At 40.4% G+C, this 2,500-nt stretch overlaps 1 protein-coding gene and 1 non-coding gene across 2 annotated transcripts in view; one reads left to right on the top strand and one right to left on the bottom strand.

Annotated features, from left to right (window-relative positions):
- Positions 1 to 2,500, bottom strand: part of Pxn (Peroxidasin) — a 249,966-nt gene that overhangs the window by 126,480 nt on the left and 120,986 nt on the right. The window lies entirely within an intron of this gene.
- LOC135713245 (U2 spliceosomal RNA) lies at positions 1,419 to 1,613 on the top strand. The gene has a single exon (XR_010518716.1). It is a non-coding gene; the product is annotated as a U2 spliceosomal RNA (small nuclear RNA).

Below are 2,500 nucleotides of genomic sequence, written 5' to 3' on the forward strand. Positions count from 1 at the left end.
AAGGGGTGTTGCAGTAGCGACTTTTTGAAAGAGATAAATAAGGATGTTTCTTGTAAGAATTCTAACGGTTCACTAGGTTTTCGAACTCTTGTTGGAATGAGACAAGGACATTTTAAGAGTTCAAGAATAAAATTAAAACTCATAAAAATGAATCAATTCTAATTGCATCGTATCAGGATGAAACAATTAATTGCAACACAGTAACACCCGTAATACTCTGCAAACATCGGAATGATGGAAGTTGGTTGAACTAATAAAAAAAAACTCAAAACAGTGCATGGAATTTTCACGATACCAATCTTCCGGAAGGAAGCAGACATCGAGGGACAAGGGAGAAAAAATGGCAAACTTTTGCTCATATATCTCCCACATGGCATGCACATACGCATATCGTCGAGCAACAAGAGTGCCAACATTCCACTTCCGGGGTGCTGTTTGTGAGTGCTACAATTTTCTAGTATTCATTTATTTATCCCCCCCTCCATCCCTGGAACCAGAGCGGGCGGCATCGTGATATATCGCTGTGGCTTAAAACAAGAATTCTCGAAGAATGGATTATCCTCTATCTATACCAAAGCGACGTACTGTTGCTGCCAGCCACTTCTCAACTCAGTCGAACGAAACGAGCAGGAGCAGTTCTTTGTCTTTCTCACTTCCGGTTCGTTGGGTGCATTCAGTCAATTGTTCAGCAGTGGTTAGGATGATTTCCAGCATTTAACAGCCTTCCTTCCATTCAGCTCTTTAATCGTTTCCTTGGAAGTCGAACTGAAACTGGATTTAGATTTGCGTTTTGATTAAATTTGAATAATGAATCGAATCCAAATGGGATTAGCAAAAGCCACAGCAAGGACGAAGTTTGATTCCTGTGTAGAAAATGTGATACACACACCAGGCTGCAACGGTGGACGGTTTCTCTTAAGAACAAACTGGATGAAAGACAACCATTTTTGCAGATAGGTAATTGGCTTCTCTCGGGCCCTGGCCTGAAAGTGACAGCAACCAGCCAGCGGAAGTCATTAGCATAAGGTGTGCGCTTTGTGTGAAAATGGATTGAATTTCTTTTCCGTAATGAAAAGGCGACAGGAAAATGCAAATGCCAATCTCAGCTGAGTGTCTAAAGTTGCTAAACCAGGTGACAGTTGGTTGCTAATAAGCTTCCTGATGCGCTTGTCTTATGGAAACAAAGAAAATGGATCGTTTCACGACTAGCAAGATTCAGCTGGAATGCAGATTAATTTCTCTGATGAAGAATTCTTATTAGGTAGAAAGGGTCCTTATTTCTACCCAAGATTTTTCCAATTTGGAAGACGTCCTGTTTGCACCTATAATCCTGCACGTCTGACTATCAATGTGTCCAAGTGTCACTACTGCAACACCCCTTCGAGCAAGGACATCGAGGGTCAAGCCCCTTGCCAGTTATCGCTTCTCGGCCTAAAGGCTAAGATCAAAGTGTAGTATCTGTTCTTATCAGCTTAACATCTGATAGCTCTCCCATAGGGAGACAACAAATGTTAAACTGATTTTTGTAAACGGGCGGAACGGTTAGGGGCTTGCTCCACTTCCGCCACGGGTTGGCCCGGTATTGCAGTACCGCCGGGATCGGCCCACGTTATAATATCCTCAATCTAATAATAATAACTGAAACTCGGCATTGATTAATAACAAGTTCTGAAACCCGGTTATCAAGATTTAAAAACCGAACATGTTATCATTGTCAACGGCGCCGGTGGTGTAGTGGTAAGCGTGATTACCTCACACCCCAACAGGCCTGGGTTCAATCCCAGTCGGCGCCGCCGGGATGTTCTGAGGCATAACATCTCTGATCACGCCTTTCTTCGGATGGGAAGTAAAGCCGTTGGTCCCCGGTTTATGAGTTGATGGGTCGATAGGTAGGGTCCAGGTGTGGGAGCTGCCTTCCTGGCACGTCGGTAGCATTGGTGCCAGTGATGCCACATATACAGATTTATCTGTAATCATACAGATTTTTTTCAATATTTTGATACAGATATCTGTATATACAGATTACAGATTTTTGAAAAATATACAGATTTTTCAGATTTTTCAAATTAAGGAATATATTTTGTATTGTTTTTATATTTATCAATTCCGCTAAATAATCGTTTCTTCCTTCTGAGCAGCTTGAATTCAATCTGAGCATCAAACCCAAATCGTATTTTTCACAAAATAAATTATTATTGTTTTAGCTTCGAATGGACTTGGAATCTTTCCAATGGACTTCTGATGTTCAGATGTTCTGATTTGTTTAATTTACCATGGCACATGGTGACAGATACAAAGGTTAATTAAATAAATTTTTGTCAGCACGGTAAACAAGCCATTTTAGAAAACCCACAAAGTGGTTGATTACAGTTTGTGAGTCGAAGAGTCAACTAGATATTTTTATATTTGAGAAGCGTATTTACAGAAATAAAGAATATTGTATGCAATTCGACTAAACTTCCTGTAAAAGTTTTGTGTTATTTACAATGTCCAGATAAAG

Source organism: Ochlerotatus camptorhynchus, unplaced genomic scaffold (genome assembly GCF_037179485.1).
Source record: "Ochlerotatus camptorhynchus isolate MF236.1 unplaced genomic scaffold, CSIRO-AGI_Acam_v1.1 ptg000549l, whole genome shotgun sequence".
Lineage (NCBI taxonomy): Eukaryota > Metazoa > Arthropoda > Insecta > Diptera > Culicidae > Ochlerotatus > Ochlerotatus camptorhynchus.